Source organism: Rana temporaria, chromosome 4, assembly GCF_905171775.1.
Source record: "Rana temporaria chromosome 4, aRanTem1.1, whole genome shotgun sequence".
Classification (NCBI taxonomy): domain Eukaryota; kingdom Metazoa; phylum Chordata; class Amphibia; order Anura; family Ranidae; genus Rana; species Rana temporaria.
In genome coordinates this window covers 244,888,360-244,911,413 of record NC_053492.1, presented here as the reverse complement: position 1 = coordinate 244,911,413, position 23,054 = coordinate 244,888,360, and positions in this window count along the sequence as shown.

Below are 23,054 nucleotides of genomic sequence, written 5' to 3'. Positions count from 1 at the left end.
GGACACAAAAAAGACAAATCTTGTGAATATTCTGGACAGTGAGGTTTGTTCTGCAACATCAACTTCCAGCTTTACATAATGCTCTTTTGTAAAACAACATGGAATAGGCCTGATGTTGTTGTTTTTTTTTTACAGCCTTGCCTCTGCGAAAGGGTGAAGAACCTATGCTTTCAAAACAGGTGAGCTTGTAACTCACATGAGTTGAGATGAGCTACACGATGTCACTGCAGCTCAATACCCTCATCCAAATTGTATATAAAGCCCACTTCACTAATTACAAATCCTGTAAAACTGATAGATCAGCAAATTGGATTTGATCGGAAATCTTCACTGATAAAATACATAGGTTGCCTTTGTTAAATTACATATTGAAATTTGCACAATGTATAGAAAACGCTTTAATGTATATTTACATTATATTGTGCAGTCGAAACTGGAGCATTTGGTTGCTATGGTGATGTTACTCATGTGGAAATAAGGCAACAGAACTGTACCAAATCCTGGAAGAAAGCAAAGATTATTCACTATATATATATATATATATATATATATATATATATATATATATATATATATATATATATATATATATATATATATATATATAATTTATTATGGAAATGTCCCCAATTAAATATTTCCTTTAAGGTGTATAGGGACTGACCCAGCAAGTACGCAGAACAGGGAAGTCAGTGTAAAGGCAGAAGATCTTAGCTGCATAGTTCTTTTGGGTTTGTGACTCAAAGCATGCTTTGCAAAGCTTACTGCAGCAAAAGGGTCACCATGAGAGCCAGGCAACTTAAAAAAATTAAAACTCCCTTTTCTACTTTGGTCTGAGTTCGATTTTTAATCACTTCAATACCAGGCACTTACACCGCCTTCCTGCCCAAGCCAATTTTCAGCTTTCTGCACTGTCGCTGTAAGTTTTCTCCTTCACTGATGGGCACTGATAAGGCAGATGAGGTGGCACCAATGAGGTGGCACTGACGGGCACTGACAATGGGCACTGATAGGCGGCACTGATGGGCACTGATAGGGGACACTGATGGGCACTGAAAGGCTGCAATAATGGGTAATTATGGGTGGCACAGATAGGCGGCACTGCTGGACACTGATAGGTGCCACTGATAGACATCCCTGGTGGCACTGGTAGGCATTGTGGATGGGCACAGATTGGCAGCTGCCTGGGCACAGATTGGAAGCTGCCTGGGCACAGATTGGCAGATGCCTGGTGGTCTAGGGGGCATACCTGGTGGTCAAGTGTGGTGGCATTCCCTGGTGGTCCCGGCGGCATCCTGGGCGGGCATCCGAGGGGGGCCTGCACTGGTAAACAATCAAACGCGTCATATGACATCCACTCAGGATAACTGAACCACTGCCCAGCTGCCATTTTGCTATAGGCCAGGCGGAAAGTGTTTAAAAGAGTGTTACTGTAAAAAAAAAAAACTGTACATTTTATTCTATAATTTGTCCTGTTTATAATGCCACTGAAATTTTTATTCTGGTACAATGCATTGCAAAGTTGTTTACAAATTAAATAAATGCTTTTTTTTTTCATTTTGTGCATTTTTTAATGCAACATTTACAAAAACATAACCAACAAAAAAAACTAAGTTTAAGTTATTACTTTTTGATTAATTGTGCATCAAAACTGCACAAGAAAGCTTCTTCTGCAATTATTGTATCTCATTCTTATTACAGACACACACTGGATAATGAGCTGAACTGCGCTGCCTTTAGTTCTTTGTAGAAAAACATACTTTTTATCCAACTAAAAATAGTACACATGAAAAACTATATATAGAGCACATATTACAAAACCATGAGCATAGAGAAATGAAGCAAGAAAGAATAAATGCAGTACCCTATACACAGTGTATCGACTGTAAGCAACAACAACCTACACTATATACATAAGAATGTGAGATATGCAATGATGCTGCCCACAGTCATCCATGGCTATTAACTCAAATAAGCCCATCCACAGACAAATAAAAAAGTACTCAGCCACCAATAAATGTTATATTTCTTTGCAATTTTCTTTTACATGTTCATGCTGACTGGTAGCCAAGTCTGTATTTTTAATTTGCACTAAAAGTATACTTGTATAATTTCTTATTTATATGCTATAATTTAAGATCTCTTTCTTGTTTAATTCATATGCTTCCTTAGGAAACTGGGATTTCTGGAAAAAAAGAAATACCAATGTCGTAAAGAACAGGATCAAAGGAATATATGAAAAAGGCTTAAAGGACAAGTTCAGCCTGAGTTTGTTTGGCTGGGTCACAGGAGTGCAATTCGTTTTGTACTCCTGTGATTCAATTTCAGCAGAGTGATCTGAAATCCGCTCTCTGCTGACGTCACCAATATCAGTCCAGGCACCACGTCATTTGACTCTGGGAGTCTGGATACACCATGTTCCATGGACTGATAGCCGTCTCAGTCTCACAGTGAGCCTCTGAAACGCTGAGATGGCCACTCTCCGCCTCTCCACAGCTCAGTGCTTCAGTGGGCGTGGAGGAGCAGAGCAGGAGAGCTGCTAATTGACAGTCAGCAGCTCTCTGCTCGGGGAGCTGTGAGAACCGAGCCATCGGCAGTGTTTGATCAATTGGTTCTCAGTGCAGAGACGCCGGGGTGCAGATGCAGCATCTGACCGATGCTGCATCCACCTAGGTAAGTATAATTGGGGGGAAAAAACTGATTCCCATACGTCTCCTTTAAAAGTAATGAAAAACTTCTTCTCTATAGGTTCTTTTTAACCTGAGTCTGTGGCCCGGATTCAGAAAGAAGATACGATGGCGTATCTCCTGATACGCCATCATATCTCTGAGTCCGGCCGTCGTATCTATGTGCCTGATTCATAGAATCAGGTTACGCATAGACATCCCTAAGATCCGATAGGTGTAAGTGACTTACACTGTCGGATCTTAGGCTGCAATCTCATTCTGGCCACTAGGTGGCGCTTCCGTTTTTATACGCGAGGAATATGCGAACGACCGCCCGGCGCTTTTTTTTTACGTCGTTTGCGTTCGGCTTTTTCCGGCATATAGTTACCCCTGCCATATGCGGCGTATCCTATGTTAAGTATGGCCGTCGTTCCCGGGTCGAATTTTGAATTTTTTACGTTGTTTGCATAAGTCATTCACGAATACAGATGGACGTAATTTACATTCACGTCGAAACCAATGACGTCCTAGCGACGTCATTTAGAGCAATGCGCGCTGGGAAATTTAATGGACGGCGCATGCGCAGTTCGTTCGGCACGGGGGGACGCGCCTGATTTAAATTTTACACGCCCCCTACCCGCGGAATTTTAATTCCGCCGGGGGATTTACGATACGCCGCCGCAAATTTACAGGCAAGTGCTTTCTGAATAAAGCACTTGCCTCAAAAACTTGCGGCGGTGGATCGTAAATGAGATAGGTTACGCGGATCTAAAGATCCGCTAACCTATCTGAATCTAGCCCTAGAGGCGTCTAAGTGTGTCTATTATATTTGGATGTATAATGTTATATGTACAAAAACATAGTGATTGAAGCATTTCAACTTACCTATCACCTGCAAGAATGGGATCTATGAATTCCTGGGGGAGGGTAAGAACTACCCCAGGAAACTACCATAATGGGGATACACATATTAAAATAAGACAGAGGCTCTAACCCTGCTCACTCTATTCTTGGTTGGAGTTTGATTTATATGGCTCTAACATGCCCCAGTTAAACCTTCAGGTGTATTCTGTTTCTGCCTTCTAATTCTGCTGACAGCTATGACTTGCCAAAGAGGAAAAAGGAATTCTTACATTCTCTCATTCTAAAATACATATATGCCTTTTAATCATCTAGGGATAAAAAAAAAAAATGAATTGCACAGAAAGAGTTGCAATATAGCAATGGGCTTTGTGATACAGCCATGTAAGTAAACCATAGTAGAGTTTTTTTTTTAACATGTATTTAAACCCTGACAATAACATCATCCTATTTGGTCTCAGCTTTGTTCTGGTAAATATTCCAATGCATTTTGTTATATTTGTTTGATAAGTATATCTTGTCAGAAATTCAGAGCTGTCCTTTGTAAATTTTGTATGTTATCTCATAATTGCAGAGATGTACTACTTTTTTCATTTTGCCTTCACATACACTTTAAATGTATTTTGAAACTGTAAAAGCCTATGTAAACTCTTTCAATAACATCTCGCATTAACTTTTCCAGATTATTAATATTTCAAAAATAGTTTTATGCTTCTTCATAGGGTGAGGCTTCGCAACATTAACATGCAACAAATGATAAAAAATGCAATGAAAAATATAGCCATTGTTTATAGTACAAGGTGCTTTAATAAACAAAGGGCTTTATTTATCAATGATTTCACCCAGGATTCACACAACTTTCACCCCAGGGTCACACTTTTTTATTTATTTTCCAGGGTCACACTTTTTTATTTATTTTTCGGGATGAGCCGAACACCCCCCAGTTCAGTTCACAGCAGAACATGCAAACAGGCAAAAAATGTGTTCGAACACGTGAACACCATTAAAGTCTATGGGACACGAACATGAAAAACCAAGGGACATGTATCAATGCAAATTTTTTTTTTTAATTGCATTTTTTTCGGGAGCAGTTATTTTAATAATGCTTAAAGTGAAACAATAAAAGTGAAATATTCCTTTAAATTTTGTACCTGGGGGGTGTCTATAGTATGCATGTAAAGTAGCGCATGTTTCCCGTGTTTACAACAGTCCCTGCACAAAATGACAAAAAATGAAAAAAAACGACATGGGTTCCCCCCCAGTCCATTACGAGGATCTTTGGGTCTGGTATGAATATTAAGGGGAACCCCCGAACCAACAAAAAAAAATGTGTGGGGGTCCCCCCAAATTCCATTACCATGCCCTTCAGGTCTGGTATGGATATTAACCCCTTCCATACAGGGCATTTTCACCCCCTTCCTGCCCAGACCAATTTTTAGTTTTCAGCGCTGTTGCACTTTGAATGACAATTGCGTGGTCATGCAACACTGTACCCAAACTAAATCTTTATGTTTTTTTCCCCCCACAAATAGAGCTTTCGTTTGGTGGTATTTGATCATCTCTGCGGTTTTTATTTTTTGCGCTATAAACAAAAGAAGAGCGACAATTTTTAAAAAAAAACACAATATTTTTTACTTCTTTATTTAATAAATATAAAAATTTTTTTTAAAAAAAAAACATTTTTTTTCCTCAGTTTAGGCCGATACGTATTCTTCTACATATTTTTGGTAAAAAAAAATCGCAATAATCGTATATTGATTGGTTTGCGCAAAAGTTATAGCGTCTACAAAATAGGTGATAGATTTATGGCATTTTTATTTTATTAATTTTTTACTAGTATTGGCGGCGATTTGCGATTTTTTACTGTGACATTGTGGCGAAAACATCGGACACTTTTGACACGTCTTTGGGACCATTCACATTTATACAGCGATTAATGCTATAAATATGCATTGATTACTGTGTAAATGTGACTGGCAGGGAAGGGGTTAACCACTAGGGGGCGCTGAAGGGGTTCATATGTTCCCTAAGGTGTGTTTCTAACTGTAGGGGGGAGGGAACTCTCAAGGGGAGGAGACCGATGTGTGTTCCTCTGTACTGGGAACACACATTGGTCTCCTCACCGCTGACAGGAGGTGGATCTGTGTGTTTACACACACAGATCTACACTCCTGCCGTGATTACCGGCAATTGCGGGTGCCCGGCGGTAATCGCGGGGCAATCGCCGGGTGACGAGCGCTACCGCGGCGCGCGCACGTGCCCTAGATCGCCGGGAACCCAGGACGTCATATGATGTCCACCCGGATCGGCGAGGGGTTCCTGCCGCTGTCATTTTCCTATGGCGCGGTATGGAAGGGGTTAAGGGGAACCCTGCGCCAAATTGAAAAAAAAATGTCGTGGGGTTCTCCCTAAAAATCCATACCAGACCCTTCAGTCCTGGTATGATTTTAAGGGGAACCCCGCACCAAAAAAATAAAAAATGGTGTGCGGTTACCCCCAAAAATCCATACCAGACCCTTATCCCAGCACGCAACTTGGCAGGCCGCAGGAAAAGAGGGGGGATGAGAGAGCGCCCCCCCCCTTCCTGAATTGTACCAGGCCACATGCCCTCAACATGGGGAGCATGTCCCCATGTTGATGGGGACAAGGGCCTCATCCCCACAACCCTTGCTCGGTGGTTGTGGGGAGTCTGCGAGCGGGGGCTTATCGGAATCTGGAAGCCCCTTTAACAAAGGGGGCCTCCGGATCCCCGCCCCCCCTATGTGAATTGGTAACGGGTACATTGTACCCCTACTATTTCACCCAAAAAAGTGAGAAAAAAAGGAAAACACACACACAAAGTCCTTTAATAAAAATAAAAAAAAACTACAGCGCCGTAATCCTTCTACAAGTCCGACCCGCTGCTACAAACGATACCGCCTCCATAGGAAGCTCCCGGCCAAATGACGCGTGAGCCATCTGACAGCTCTTTTATAACCGTGGACGTGACATGATGTGGACGGGCGACCCTGCCCCCTTTGACGCAACAGGGATTTCCGGTGACGCGTCAGAGGGGGCGGGGAAACCGCCGGAAACCCTCAAACACTTTTTATGACAATGACTTGCATATTAACCTTTAAAATTAGCACTTTTGATTTCTCCAATAGACTTTTAAAGGGTGTTCCGAATTTGCCGCAAACACCCCAAATTGTTTGCTATTCAGCGAACGGGCGAACAGCCAATGGGCTCATGTTCGACGCGAACATAAAGCTCATCCCTATTTATTTTTAAGTTTAAGTGAATGTATTAATTTTTACATTTACAGGGGTAACAAAACAAAACGTACACATATACCACATAGTTACAAAGATAAACAATATTGTATAAATGCACATGGTAGACTTTGATATTGCTGGTTGATAGTTTACTGTACAAGCATGTCTAATAAAAAGAGTAAAAACATAGAATAGGTTTCTATTTATAGTCTTGCATATTGAGTGATTCAATAAATGTTGAAGGGCATAGCAGTGTCTCAAGTGTATAAAAAACAGAGATTGGTATGCACTAGAATGTTGGTTTTGTGATCCTGTGAAGTCTGTTTTCACATGATTAACTAGTAGAAAAGGTAAGCATTTACAGAAAATGTAAAATGATGGTATCTGAAGTATATTCATAAGAGCAGGAACAGGTAGAGAGGAAAAAATTGAAGTATATTCAAAGGGGAGAAATAGAAAATGTGAAATGATGGTATTTAAGTATGTTCATAAGGCCAGGGATAGGGGTATAGGGATAGGGGGAGAAGGTGAAAGTGGACAAGTTAAGTGGAAAGAGGATAGGAAGGGGAGGACTGACAAGGAAAGGGGCAACCATAAGAGGGAAAATACATGCTTTGGTCTTCCCTTTCAGGATGGTCCTCACAAGGCTCAGTAATGTGCAGGGAGCCAAGTATCTACAGTATATGCAACTGACAATTTAGTGAGGACTTGCTACCAGACAGACTACATCAATAAGTAGGCTTAAAGTGGCTGTAAACCTCAGATATGAAAGATGAACACAGTACATCCTTCTATACTGTATATTTTTTTCCTCCATCCAAAGCACTGAGTCTGATTTCTGTCTGCTGCCTCACTCCTCTGCTATCAGCATTAGTCACTTCTGAAATGTTTTACCTAACACCAAGAGATAAAAAAAAGGTGACGGGAGGAGAGTAGTGATGGGTCTAAGTATGTTGCCACCCAGTACTGGTCCTTGCCCTTTATGCTTTTTATACGGGGGTCCCTCTTAAAACACTGGAGCATGAAGTCCCCCATTTGCACTAAACTGGAAGCGGTGTAGTGGCCTGGTTCCTGCTCATCATCCAGGATAATGTCATCCTCGTTCTCCTCCCCCCATCCACGGACAACGCCAGGGATCCCAGAAAGGTTTAAAGCATGCTCTTCTTGCTCCTCCTCATCCGCCCCGCCACCATCTTCCTCTGATTCCTCTTCAGACTCCCGTTGTTGACTTGTCTCAGGTGGAGTAGCCCCCCCTGGGAATTCATCCAACATTGCGACTTCCTCATCTTCCTGCTCCTCGACGGCTTGATCAATGACATGACTAGGGATGAGCCGAACACACCCCTGTTCGGTTCGCACCAGAACTTGCGAACACACCAAATGTTCGTGTGAACTTTAGAACCCCGTTAAAGTCTATGGGACTCGAACGTTTGAAATCTAAAGTGCTAATTTTAAAGGCTAATATGCAAGTTATTGTCCTAAAAAGTGTTTGGGGACATGTATCAATTGTCACCCAATATGATTCATCCTGTAAGCAGCTGCCATGCATCTCCAGCATGTCTCAGGTGTGGTGGCATCAAATATGTGTATGTTTATGGGGCATCTCCACCACCTTGTCAGGATTATATCATTTCAATCTTGTGTTCTCCTAAAGAGTGACAATTTATGTGTCAACTTCATGGATTTATGCCCACATTCATTTATTGACTTTAGTTCTTCTTTTCCAGTTAGTGGTGAACTTAAAAAGTTTAGAGTTGGTTGGTCTCCCTGAAGAGAATCTTCTGGGTGGTGGAGATGGTGCATGAGAATATAGCACTCTGACATATTTTCTAATAAGATTCCTTTAAAAAAATGTGTGAACCTTGGCTGAAAGTTGTGTAATGCCGCATGCACACAGTCGGAATTTCCGACAACAAATGTTCGATGGGAGATTGTTGCAGGAAATTCTGACCGTGTGTAGGTATAAAGACTCTGCTATCTGAAATTTATAATAAGTTTGGATCTCAGCTGCGGAGGCTTCTCAGGTCTCAACCACCAGTTCACTCTCAATATTGTGCAGAGAGTTTGGGGTTAGGTCATCACAACCTCCAGTGAAAACCAAAACATATGTTGGAGATAGCTTATTACTTCATAAGCATAGGGTGCCCAGTAAATTATATAAAGAGTCTCTTCAACTTGTAAATGGTTGCTATATAGAGTAGCTATAACTGCACTGTTAAATAGAGTGATACTGTAACTGATTTATCTGGGTATGGTATCACTATGAGTTTGCTTCACTGTACTTAGCAATTGTTACACACAGGCAAAGTTCATATTAAAGTAACATACACTTAGTATGTAAAGTGATGAGGCAAGGATTCACAGTCCCATCTAGGTATCAGCAGTGGGTATAGACAATTACATCTTGCTATAGATCTGACATGGTACTTGCGGTTAAGTTGTAACAACAGGTGGTTGGATTCAGGAGGTTGCTATTTGGAGTGATCCAGGTAACAGTGAAGCAGGTGGAAGGTGGAGATCCAGTCTGTGGTCCGGTGTCAGAGACAGAGGGGTCGTTCTAGGACTGACAGTGGATGAAGCAAGGAGGGGAACTGATCCCAGGAGCAGTGGAGAGACGTGGTCTCCAGAGGTGACAGGGTCCAGGAATCAGAGGGTGCTAAGTAGACGGTTCCAGGTCCCAGGTGGCGGCAGGTGTCCAACAAGAATAACGCAAACACCCTGCCGCCGAACCTGGGGGTTTAAATAGGCCGCGTGTGAGGAGGAGAAGCCAGGGCACGCCGGGACGCGCTTCCGCGTTCCAGCGTGGAATGCAGACGTCCGCGCACCGGAAGTGACGCGGACGCTTTACAGAACGGAGCACAGCTGTTTAGGAAAGGTACAGCTGCGCTCGTTCTGCTTGCAGTAACGACAGTGGCGTTACATACTCCCCTCCTCAAGGGGTACCAACAGTGCTCCCACTAGGAGACGGTCGATTAGGATACCTGTGATGAAATTGTCTGATGAGTCGGGGAGCATGAATGTGTGAGGAATCTTCCCAGGAGTCATCGAGTTGACTATAGCCTTGCCAGCGTATCAAATACTGAAGAGAAGAACCCCGCTTCCTGGAGTCAAGAATTTTCTCAACCTCATATTCAGTTTCACCGAGAACCTCGACTGGAGGAGGGGGGTGTGGCTGTCTGTTAGGGAACGGGTTAGATATGAAAGGTTTGATAAGTGAAACATGAAATGAGGGATGTATCTTCCAATCCAGAGGTAGAAGTAGTTTAACAGCGTTAGAGTTGATCACATGTGAAATTGGGAAGGGTCCAGTGAATTGGCGACCAAGTTTTTTCGAAGGTATCTTAAGGCGTAGGTTTCGGGTGGATAGCCAGACTAAGTCGCCGACTTTGTATGTAGGAGGTACTGTTCTATGGGCGTCATAATATCTTTTTTGTCTTTGCTGGGCAGCTTCGAGGTTGGAACGAAGTATGCCCAGAGTCTTCTTTAAGGTCGAAAGATAGTGTTCAACTGCGGGAACATTATTTGGGAGAAAGGAAGATGGCAAACTGTTGGGATGAAACCCGTAGTTCGCGTAGAATGGTGAGAGTCGGGGAGAAGAACTGGTGGCATTATTATACGCAAATTCAGCGTGGGGAAGCAAATGGAACCAGTCGTCCTGTAGATGGGTGCAATAACAACGTAGGTACTGTTCGAGTGTCTGGTTGACACGTTCTGTTTGTCCATTTGTCTGAGGGTGGTAGGCGGTGGACATACGGTGATCAATTTGTAAAGCCTCACAAAGGGCTCTCCAGAATCTAGAAATGAACTGAGACCCACGGTCTGAAATGATTTGAGAGGGCAATCAATGAAGTTTAAGAACATGGCTAATGAAAGCTTTCGCTGTTTCTAAAGATGTTGGCAAATTCTTTAAGGGAATGAAGTGGGCCATCTTCGTTAATAAGTCTACTGTGACCATGATGGTGTTAGCACCCTGTGACCTGGGGAGATCAACTATGAAATCCATCGAGATAACCTCCCAGGGTCTGTTAGGTATTGGGATGGAAGCTAGGAGACCGTAAGGAGGCTTTCTTAAATGTTTGTTGATGGCACAAATCTCACAGGAGTTAACATAATCATGAACTGTCTTCGCCAAATGGGGCCACCAGTAGTCTCTTTTAACAAGGTGAATGGTTTTACTGATTCCAAGATGACCCGCCAGTGGAGAATCATGGAGTTGCTTGAGAAGTAAAAGTTGTAACTTAGGTGGAACGTAAAGTTTATTGTTGAAGGTATATACTCCATCAGATTGTCTTGTGAGAACTTTGGGTAATTGGGAGACATCTTCGGAAAGAGTTTGAGTAAGCAATTGCCTAAAGGAAGTGGTTGCCCCAATGAATCGGTTGGATGGAATAATGGAGAGAGGAGGAATCTCAGTAGTCTGATCTTCGTACATGCGGGACAAGGAGTCAGCCTTTAAGTTTTGTGTACCCAGGCGGTAGGAGATATAGAAGTCAAATCTATCGAAGAATAAACTCCACCTAACTTGGCGAGCGGACAAGGTCTTACAGGCTTTCAGATGTTGTAAATTGCAATGGTCTGTAAGGATGGTGATAGGGTGTGTGGTACCCTCCAGTAGATGTCTCCAGTTACCTAATGCATCCTTTATTGTGAGGAGTTCCTTTTCCCCAATGGGATAGTTCTTCTCGGCTGGCGATAAAGTCCTGGAGTAGAAGGCTACTGGGTGCATTGGCTCAGATAACGTTGGACGTTGGGAGAGCACAGCTCCCAAGGCGAAATGTGAAGCATCAACTTCTAGTGTAAAGTGGTATAGTGGATTAGGCAGTTGAAGGATGGGAGCAGAGGTGTAACAGAGCTTGAGAGTATCAAAAGAGTTCTGTGCTTCATTAGACCAAGAGAAAGGTGTCTTTATACTAGTTAAACAAGTCAGTGGTTTCACAATTGCTGAAAAGTTCTTGATGAACTTTCTGTAATAGTTTGAAAATCCAAGGAAGCGCTGAAGAGCCTTCCTTGAATGGGGAACCGGCCAGGATAGGATGCACTCCACTTTGGACCGATCAATCTGAATACCTTCAGGAGTAATTTGATATCCAAGGAAGGAAATACTTGACTGACTGAAAACACATTTCTGAAGCTTAGCGTATAAGGAGAGTGTTCTGAGTCTGGCCAAGACCCAACGTACATGTTTAGTGTGTTCTTCAGGAGTGTCAGAATAAATCAAAATGTCATCCAAGTAAATTACGACACATATGTCGAGCAAATCGCGGAAGATGTCGTTAATGAACCACTGAAAAGTTGCAGGTGCATTACATAGGCCGAATGGCATCACAGTATATTCGTATAGGCCATACCGAGTTTTGAATGCAGTTTTTCATTCATCTCCTGGACGGATCCTTATCAAATTATAGGCACCCCTGAGGTCTAACTTTGTGAAAATTGTAGAGGTCTGGAGACGTTCGATGAGCTCTGGGATAAGTGGTAAGGGATATCTATTCTTTACAGTGATGCTGTTGAGAGACCGGTAGTGAATTATTGGTCGGAGTGAGCCATCCTTATTTTTGACAAAAAACATTGCTGCACTTGCTGGGGAAGTGGAAGGCCTAATAAAGCCTTTCTTGAGGTTATCATCGAGGTAATCCTTGAGATGTACAAGTTCTGGTTGCGATAGTGGATAAATTTGCGCAGTAGGGATAGGACTGTCAGGAATAAGATCTATAGGACAGTCATATATCCGATGCGGAGGGAGTATCTCTGCGTTGGTCTTACTGAAGACATCTGCAAAATCATGTAGATAAGCTGGGAGATCCGCGTAATAAGCTTCTGAGATAGTGTAGATAGGATAACAGGTTTCCGTGCAATATGCGGACTGTAGAGTAAGGGAATTGCTAGACCATTGAAAGCTAGGTTGGTGAAGAAGTAGCCAAAGTAGGCCAAGAACTATTGGGAATAAAGGTGACGGAATAACGTCGAAAACGAGGGTCTCAGTATGGCCAATCCCACTAGTGACCAAGAGGGGAGAAGTTTGAGAAGAGACTGGGCCAGAGGAGGAACTAGAGCCATCAATAAAGGTGAGTGACAAGGGAGTTTGCTTAAACACACAAGGGATTTTATTCGATTTTACAATTCCTGAATCTATAAAGTTACCACAGGCTCCGCTGTCGACCATAGCGTCAATGGTAATCCTTTCTTGATCCCACTGTAAGGTAAGAGTAATAAAGATATAACGGTTAGTGGTAGTTCCAGGTGAATTGAGCTTACTAATGTGGGAAAAATTACCTTCAGAATTCCTCTTGAGGAGTGGACAACTGGAGACATTGTGGTCTGGAGCGGAGCAGTATAAACAAAGGTTATGGGCTCTGCGTCGTTGTTTCTCGGCTGGGGATAATGGTCCCTTAATAGCACCAAGTTCCATAGGAACATCCTTAGGAGGTGATCTGGATCTCTTGAAAGGTGTAGGAAGGTATGTATTGGCTCGTTCAGCCTTCCTTTCCCAGAGGCGACGATCAATGGCAACAGAGAGATGCATAAGATCCTCTAGAGATGGGGGAAGTTCAACACGGGCAATTTCATCCTTCATTGCTTCCGATAAGCCTAAACGAAATTGATTCCGGAGTGCAATATCTGACCACTGGGTCTCTCTGCTCCAACATTTAAATTCAGAGATGTAGTCCTCTACAGGTCTTTTTCCCTGTTTGAGATTCCTGATGGAGTTCTCTGCGGTAAGTTGCTTATTAGGGTCCTCGTAAAGCAAAGACATTTCATCCAAGAAGGTGTTAAATGCGCCCATGAGGTCCCTGTGTTCTTCAACATAAGCATCGGCCCAAAATCTGGGTTCACCCTTAAGATAGGAAATCAGGGTGAGAATTCTGACCCTATCGGAGTAATAGGTGCAGGGGCGTAACTCAAACATCAGGCGGCATGAGCTAATAAATTGGCGGAAAAGTTTCCTATCTCCAGTGAAGGGTTCTGGAGGGCAGACCTTAGGCTCAGGTCGGTCTCTGGGTTGCGCAAAATTTTGGTTACGGAGGGCGTCATTCTCTAAGCGAAGTTCGTTCATGGAGGCGGTAAGGGTATCCACCCATTGTTAGAGTCCAACTAAGTGATTGGCAAGCTCCGCTGGATCCATCTTTAGAGGGTTCCGTTATTATGTAAAGACTCTGCTGTCTGAAATTTATAATAAGTTTGGATCTCAGCTGCGAAGGCTTCTCAGGTCTCAACCACCAGTTCACTCTCAATATTGTGCAGAGAGTTTGGGGTTAGGTCATCACAACCTCCAGTGAAAACCAAAACATATGTTGGAGATAGCTTATTACTTCATAAGCATAGGGTGCCCAGTAAATTATATAAAGAGTCTCTTCAACTTGTAAATGGTTGCTATATAGAGTAGCTATAACTGCACTGTTAAATAGAGTGATACTGTAACTGATTTATCTGGGTATGGTATCACTATGAGTTTGCTTCACTATACTTAGCAATTGTTACACACAGGCAAAGTTCATATTAAAGTAACAATTACATCTTGCTATAGATCTGACATGGTACTTGCGGTTAAGTTGTAACAACAGGTGGTTGGATTCAGGAGGTTGCTATTTGGAGTGATCCAGGTAACAGTGAAGCAGGTGGAAGGTGGAGATCCAGTCTGTGGTCCGGTGTCAGAGACAGAGGGGTCGTTCTAGGACTGACAGTGGATGAAGCAAGGAGGAGAACTGATCCCAGGAGCAGTGGAGAGACGTGGTCTCCAGAGGTGACAGGGTCCAGGAATCAGAGGGTGCTAAGTAGACGGTTCCAGGTCCCAGGTGGCGGCAGGTGTCCAACAAGAATAACGGAACACCCTGCCGCCGAGTCTGGGGGTTTAAATAGGCCGCGTGTGAGGAGGAGAAGCCAGGGCACGCCGGGACGCGCTTCCGCGTTCCAGCGTGGAACGCAGACGTCCGCGCACCGGAAGTGACGCGGACGCTTTACAGAACGGAGTGCAGCTGTTTAGGAAAGGTACAGCTGCGCTCGTTCTGCTTGCAGTAACGACAGTGGCGTTACAGTAGGCTCCATCGGACATTTGCTGTCGGAATTTCCGACAACAAAAATTTGAGAGCTGATTCTTAAATTTTCCGACAACAATACTTGTTGTCAGCGTGTGTACACAATTCCTACGCACAAAATTCCACGCATGCTCGGAATCAAGCAGAACAGCCGCACTGCCTATTGAACTTAATTTTTCTCGGTTCGTCGTACATCTTGTACGTCACCGCGTTCTTGACGTTCGCAATTTCCAACAACATTTGTGTGACTGTGTGTATGCAAGACAAGTTTGAGCCAACATCCGTCGAAATGTCCGATCGTGTGTACGCGGCATAATTTTTGGGTAAAAAAAATTGATAAATGGATTCATAAATGTAATTTTCTTAGAGTTCACATCACTCATATAGACCCCTGTCACACTGAGGAGTTTTTCAGGCGTTTTAGCGCTAAAAATAGCGCCTAAATACCGCCTGAAAAACTCCTGCCCTGTATTCTCAATGTGAAAGCCTGAGGGCTTTCACACTGGAGCGATGCTCTAGCAGGACCGTTCCAAGTCCTGCGAGCAGCATCTTTGGAGCGGTGGAGGAGCGGTTAAAAGCAATGGGAAACCGCAGTAATACTGACGGCATTGCACCTCTGCAGAGGCGCATTGATGGCGGTATTAACTCTTTTTCAGCTGCTAGTGGGGGTTAAAACCGCACCGCTAGCGGCCAAATACCACCACAATTTCCAACGGTATAGCGCCGCTAAAAATAACGCCGCTATACCGTCAGTGCACCTTCCGCCCCAGTGTAAAAGGGGCCTTATATTACTTAACATTTTTACATATTAATTCTACTTTGATGTTTATATATATTTTGGCCCGGATTCACAGACACTGGCGCATATTTATGCCGCCGTAGCGTATCTCCTTTCTGCTACGCCGACGCAGCGCAGAGAGGCAAGCACTGGATTCACAAAGCACTTCCTCCCAAATCTGCGATGGGTTTCTCAGGCGTAAGTCGGCGTAAGTGGAAGTGGGTGTGAGCCATGCTAATGAGGCGTGACCCCATGCAAATGATGGGCCGAGCGCCAGACAGATACGTATCGCCAACTGCGCATGCGCCGCCCCGTGGGCGCATCTCAGTGCGCATGCTCACAATCACGTCGGAACAACTGCCTAAGATACGTCGGATCACTGCCTATGGCGTGAACGTAACCTACGCCTAGTCATATTCACGTCCTACGTAAACTACGTAAAATACGACGGCTTGTGTTCCCTGCTACAGCCCTTTGCATGGATGCTGCTGAGTTACACCTCCTTTATGGGGCATAACTTTACGCCGGACGTATGACTTTACGCGCACTGCGTCGGACGGGCGTACGTTCGTGAATCGGCGTATCTCCCTCATTTGCATATGTGAATAGAAAATCAATGGGATCGCCAAATACGTCCAGCGTAAATATGCGCCCACTCTACCCTGGCGTAGGCAATTTACGTTGGTCGGATGAAGCCTATTTTCAGGCATATCTAGTTTTGTGGGCACACAGATACGACGGCGCATATTTGCACTTACGCGGCGTATCTAGAGATACGTCGGCGCAAGTGCTTTGTGAATCTGGGCCATACTGTATATATATATATATATATATATATATATATATATATATATACATATATATATATAGGTAATAAGGTATATTTTAAAGTGTCAGCTGAAATTATTTTGATAGTTTTTTTTTTTTTTTTTTAATACCGTAATCGTTTCAGTGATAATTTATTTCATTCCTTTACATCCTATTACACTGCCAACCATTTACTACCAGTATTCCTATTGTTGCTGAAATGAATAGATTTAATGTACCATGAAGCTACTTGAGGAGGGCTTCAGCATGAACAAACAAATAATGCACAATTACTTGTAATACACACAGAATGACGGAAAGCACATAGCTGGAATCTATTTGATTAAACATTGCTGCTGTACTAGGTTACTAGTTACTTGACTGTTGCTGCTGTTTTGTTTTATGTAATTTTTTTTTTTTTTTTACATATGCTTCCTATTTATTTTATACTTTGCTGACAAATGCAAACAGTTCAGTCAGCCTAGGAGAAGAGTAAGAAAACAAACATTTGGAACTGCTTTATTTTGATGTGTAAAAGTTGTTTGGTAGCATCAACAAAAACTGTTTATGATAAATAGTCCATGTGTATGTTGGATATAAATGACAGAATCTGCGAAAAATTATGTCTTTTATTTTTGTTTTGCAGGAGCTGACAGCTTGTTGTCTTTTATTGTTCTTAAATATGTTTCATTGTCTTTTCTTCTAAAGAAGACCTGTCAGTAGATCCTCTAACATTGTTTTCATTCTTCATTTTATTGGAACTGAGCTCCTGAATATTTTACCCCCTTCATGACCAGGCCATTTTATGCTATTTAGCACTGCGTTACTTTAACTGGCAATTGGGCTTTGTGCAACGCTGTACCCAAATAAAATTTATGTTTTTTTTTCACGCAAATTGAGCTTTCTTTTGGTAGTATATGATAACCGCTGGTTTATTTTTTTTATTTTTGTGATATAAACAAAAAAAGAGCCGTATGTAAACACGGCTTCCCCGTGCTTCACTGTGGCGGCTGCATCGATCGTGTCATCCCTTTTATAGGGAGACTCAATCGATGACGTCAGTCCTACAGCCACACCCCCCATCAGTTGTAAACACACACTAGGTGAGCCCTAACTCCTACAGCGCCCCCTGTGGTTAACTCCCAAACTGCTACTGTCATTTTCACAATAAACAATGCAAGTTAAACGCATTTTTTGCTGTGAAAATGACAATGGTCCCAAAATAGTGTCAAAATTGTCCGAAGTGTCCGCCATAATGTCGCAGTCATGAAAAAAATTGCTGATCGCCGCCATTAGTAGTAAAAAATTTTTTTTAAATAAAAATGCTATAAAACTATCCCCTATTTTGTAAACGCTATAAATTTTGCGCAAACCCATCGATAAACGCTTATTGAGATTTTTTTTACCAAAAATATGTAGAAGAATACGTATCGGCCTAAACTGAGAAAAAATAAATTATATATGTTTTTGGGGGATATTTATTATAGCAAAAAGTAAAAAATATTGAATTTTTTTCAAAATTGTCGCTCTATTTTTGTCTATAGTGCAAAAAATAAAAACCGCAGAGGTGATCAAATACCACCAAAAGAAAGCTCTATTTGTGGGGAAAAAAAGGACGCCAATTTTGTTTAGGAGCCACGTCGCACGACCGCGCAATTGTCTGTTAAAGCGACACAGTGCCGAATCTCAAAACCTGGCCTGGGCATTTAGCAACAAAATGGTCCGGGGCTTAAGTGGTTAAAGGAACCCATTTAGAAAAAAAAATGAGCCTTTACAACCCCTTAAATAGTGCGGACTTCTGGTGTCATCTGTTTGCCAAGGTTGGCACAGTTGGGGCCTAATTCTGTGTAGTGAGAGGAACAAGTGTGTCCAGGGAGGATGAGAGTGAACTGTTGTAGACAGAAGTGACCCTGTCAGGGCAGGACAGGGGTGAGATTGTCATAGAGGTTTTCTGTTGCATAGAGAACAGAAGGTTTAAAGTTGTGAAGGTTTCTACAGGTATTTGTTTAACTGGTTCTCGACCAGCTCACACAGATTTACTGTGGCAGAATGCCTCTCCTGGGCAAAAACTCTGGAAAGAGTAATATAACCTAGAGTGATGGAATAGCAGAGTACCGATATTAGGTCCAGCAAGTGGCTGTCTTTGACTTCAGTACTTTCTGGGTCACTGACCCAAGCAGGTAGCTTTAAAAGTCTCAGTGAAATCAAAGTCTATTATCTATACAGTATACTTGTTTCGGCGCAGTAAAAATTTATGAAGCAGTTCGATCAATTATTGAAACAATTAGCCAGGCAAGTAGCATGCTCAGGGAGCAAGGCTAACAAAAGCATCTTCCTTATACTCCTAAGTCTGGATTCCAGTAGAATTTTGCAAACGACCCAATTGACCAAATCTGACATACTACAAGCTATGATTTCCCATACAAAATTAAAGGAAACCTAAATTGGGAGAAATACAGTGGAAGCCATTGCTGGCTTTTTTTTGGAAATGCTAGAAACAGTAGGATCAGAAGGAATTCAAGTCTATTAGCTAGATTCAGAAAGACTTAGGCTGGCGTATCAGTAGATACGCCAGCCTAAGTCTGAATCTGCGCCGACGCTAATTTAAGCGTATTCTGGTAACCAGATACGCTTAAATTAGGCTCAGATACGAGCGGCGTAAGTGTCTTACACCGTCGTATCCTAAAGTTCAATTTTTAGGCTGACCGCTAGGTGGCGCTTCAATTGCGGTCGGCGTAGAATATGTAAATCACTAGATACGCCTATTCGCGAACGTACGCCCGGCCGACGCAGTACAGATACACCGTTTACGTAACGCATTATAAGGCCTAAAGTTATTCCATCAAATAGCTGGAATAGTAATGTTAAGTATGGCCGTCGTTCCCGCGTCGAAATTCGAAAATTTTACATCGTTTGCGTAAGTCGTCCGTGAATAGGGATTTACGTCATTTACGTCCACGTCGAAACCAATAGGACCGTGCGGCGTACTTAGCCGCAATGCATACTGGTATATGTACACGGACAGAGAGTGGATACCCTGCGCTGCCAGGTGTGCGTAAATGGTAGCTGCTGACACGGCTTATTCAAAAAAGCAAAACAACCAAAAAATACGTATGTGTAGCGCTAAAATTAATAAATGAATATCAAAATACCAAAAAATGTGTATAGTAAAAAATAAAACACATATAACATTAATAAATGTTAGACACAAATTGTGAAACATGTGAGATTCCTCTATAGCGAGGGGTGACAACAGTGCCAACTGGCACGTGAACTGATGCACCTAAGGTGGTATCAAACATAAAAACAAAGTCCAACAAAAACTCCTAAGTGTGATGATCCGAGGTATGTAGCAAAGTTCATCAACATCCACAAGTCATTCAAGTGAAAAGGTGAATAAATAAAAAAAGCGTGACTCCTTTAACGTGACAATCCCATCACCGGAAAAAGTGCAGGCTTACCGGAACTTGTTGACCACTGGTGGCATATGCCAAAAGAGGTCAGTCAAGGCTTTATATGACGATTGTCAAACAGAAATCCTTGGCAGGAAGCGTAGGTCCAACTGGTGGGTAGGTCCTTATATGGAATAGGTCCCCAGGAGTAAGCCGGAAGCTATACTGATGTTGGTATCCCAAAACCAATTGGCTCCCAAACAATCAGCAATCACAGACAGCACATCACCTATCCACATGTGAATCATGTACTTGCCTCGCTAACTTACGGCGGCGTAGTGTAAACACGATACACTACGCCGCCGCAAGGATAAGCCTGCCTACCTGAATCTAGCTAATTGACTAGAGCAGTGTTAAAGAGTAAGCCGGAAGCTATACTGATGTTGGTATCCCAAAACCAATTGGCTCCCAAACAATCAGCAATCACAGACAGCACATCACCTATCCAAGATGATCTTGGATAGGTGATGTGCTGTCTGTGATTGCTGATTGTTTGGGAGCCAATTGGTTTTGGGATACCAACATCAGTATAGCTTCCGGCTTACTCCTGGGGACCTATTCCATATAAGGACCTACCCACCAGTTGGACCTACGCTTCCTGCCAAGGATTGCTGTTTGACAATCGTCATATAAAGCCTTGACTGACCTCTTTTGGCATATGCCACCAGTGGTCAACAAGTTCCGGTAAGCCTGCACTTTTTCCGGTGATGGGATTGTCACGTTAAAGGAGTCACGCTTTTTTTATTTATTCACCTTTTCACTTGAATGACTTGTGGATGTTGATGAACTTTGCTACATACCTCGGATCATCACACTTAGGAGTTTTTGTTGGACTTTGTTTTTATGTTTGATACCACCTTAGGTGCATCAGTTCACGTGCCAGTTGGCACTGTTGTCACCCCTCGCTATAGAGGAATCTCACATGTTTCACAATTTGTGTCTAACATTTATTAATGTTATATGTGTTTTATTTTTTACTATACACATTTTTTGGTATTTTGATATTCATATGTACACGGACGGCGCATGCGCCGTTCCAAAAAAACGTCAATCACGTCAGGTCAACCCAAATTAACATAAAACACGCCCCCTCAGCCTATTTTGAATTAGGCGCGCTTGTGCCCGCCGCATTTACGCTACGCCGCCGTAACTTAGCAGGCAAGTACTTTGTGAATCATGTACTTGCCTCGCTAACTTACGGCGGCGTAGTGTAAACACGATACACTACGCCGCCGCAAGGATAAGCCTGCCTACCTGAATCTAGCTAATTGACTAGAGCAGTGTTAAAGCCCTTAGGTAAGCATAACAACCAGGCAACTAGCATTTTCTAAGGGAATGTTTAAAGCCGCGTACACAAGATCTGAATTTCTGATGGAAAAAGTCAGACGGACTTTTTCCATCGGAAATTTCGACCGTGTGTATGCCCCATAGGAGTAATTCCATCAGAAATGCTGATAAATTCTATCATAGTTTACATAGAAAACATGTTCTATTTTACTCCGATGGAATTCCGTCGGAATTCTGATGTGAATTTGGTCGGACAAAGGTCCAATCGTGTGTACAGGGCATAACAATAACAGAAAATTTGTTATAGCAGCACAAGTTTTCTTCAACATAATGGCATTCTAATATATATTTACAGCAGAAATAGCTGGGCACAAGGGTTAATGTCTTTTGGGGATTAAAGGTCCTAATATGAAGCAAATGGAATTCTGAAATATTTTTTTTTTTCTAAATACATTGATCAACCATCTTTCCTATTTTTATAACAGAACTCTTCAGAGGAGATTATTACTTTAGCTCAAGTACTATATGACTCCTAATCCATATGTGTACAGGTATTAACATGGAAACGGATTACAAATTCTTATCCGGATGGAGCTTTCCCTCAGTGTCTTGGTAATTCTCCTGCATTTAACATGAGACTTAATTGTGGGAGAACCTTGTTTGGCTTTCGGGTGTTATGAATAGAGTAAAAGGATTATGCATTAACCAGTTAATCACCGCCCCATAGACAAAATACGTCTACAAGGCGGTTCCTTAACTCTGGGAGGACGTCCATGGACATCCTCCCAGGATCGCACTCCCACGCGCCCCCTGGGGAGCGCACACGGGAATGTCCGTGACTGCCGGTCCAATGACGGAGCGATCACTTGTAAACAAACCGGCGTTGTGTGATGATCCAGCCATCCATCCCTGCTCAGCCATCTCTGCCCAATACTCACAATACCCTACAATACTCTGCCCCATACTGTGCAATCCCTGCAATACCCCACAATACTCTGCAATACCCCACAATACTCTGCAATACCCTGCAATGCCCCGCAATACTCTGCAATACCCTGCAATACTCTGCCCACTCCTGCTTCTACTGACTCAACACTACAATCAAAGCCAGGATTGTTTTTTTTTTCAGGCTACCCAGCCTAGAGGTGAGATATGGGGTCTTATTGACCCCATATCTCACTGTAAAGAGGACCTGTCACGCTATATTCCTATTACAAGGGATGTTTACATTACCTGTAATAGGAATAAAAGTGATGAAAATTTAATTTTTTTTGCAGAAAAACGTGTCAAACTAAAATAAAGCAAAGTAAAGTGAACAATAAAATATATATTTTTTTTAAAGCGCCCCTGTCCCCGTGTGCTCGCATGCAGAAGCTAACGCACACGTAAGTCCCGCCCACATATGAAAACGGTGTTCAAGCCACACATGTGAGGTATCGCTGCGAACGTTAGAGCGAGAGCAATCATTTTGGCCCTAGACCTCCTCTGTAACTTAAAACATATAACCAGTAAAAATATTTAAAACGTCGTCTATGGGGATTTTTAAGTAGCAAAGTTTGGCGCCATTCCACGAGCGTGTGCAATTTTGAAGGGTGACATGTTGGGTATCTATTTACTCGGCGTAACTTCATCTTTCACAAAGAATGAAGAAAAAATACTAATTTGCCAAATTTTATAAAATTCATTTTGTTTACAGAATTTTCAGTCTTTTTTCTCTTCTAGCGCAAAAAAAAAAAAACAACGGTGATTAAATACCACCAAAAGAAAGCTCTATTTGTGTGAAAAATATATTTTTGAATATGTTCAGGTGTTTTAAATAGCCTTGCATAATTTAATATAATTTTTGTATGTGTGCGCTATAATCTATTTTGTTATTTTTGTCGGTCTTATAGCAGCACCATCTTGAATGTAAATGC